Source organism: Corvus brachyrhynchos, unplaced genomic scaffold, assembly GCF_000691975.1.
Source record: "Corvus brachyrhynchos isolate BGI_N302 unplaced genomic scaffold, ASM69197v1 scaffold1176, whole genome shotgun sequence".
NCBI lineage: Eukaryota > Metazoa > Chordata > Aves > Passeriformes > Corvidae > Corvus > Corvus brachyrhynchos.
Genome location: NW_008238397.1, coordinates 8,164 through 8,667, shown reverse-complemented (window position 1 = coordinate 8,667; position 504 = coordinate 8,164).

Here is a 504-nt window from a genome sequence, read left to right as displayed (position 1 = left end):
ACCCCTGAAGATGCCCCCCAGAGCCCTCCCCGGGCCCTCCCAGTGCCCACCTTGAGGGTGGGGATGTCCTCCACGCCCACCACGAACTCGTCCCTCTCCCTGAAGATGCCCCCCAGTGCCCCCCCAGTGCCCTCCCAGTGCCCTCCCAGTGCCTCCAGTAACCTCCCAGTATCACCCCAGTGCTTCCAGTGCCCCCCCAGTGCCCTCCCAGTGCCCCCAGTAACCTCCCAGTATCAGTCCAGTGCTTCCAGTGCCCTCCCAGTGCTCCCAGGTATCTGGAATATTTGTAGGGACTGGTGAGATCCTGGTACTGGTTTTTACTGGTCCTTTACTGGTCTGTACAGGCCCGTACTGGCTTGTGCTGGTGTTTTACTGGTCCCATACTGGTCTGCGCAGGCCCATGTGGGCCTCTACTGGTCTGTACTGGTCTGTACTGGCCCCTGGCCCTCCGTTATTCCAGTAATTCCACCCTCGCGCTCCTCCCAGTGGCTCCCAGTTATCCCC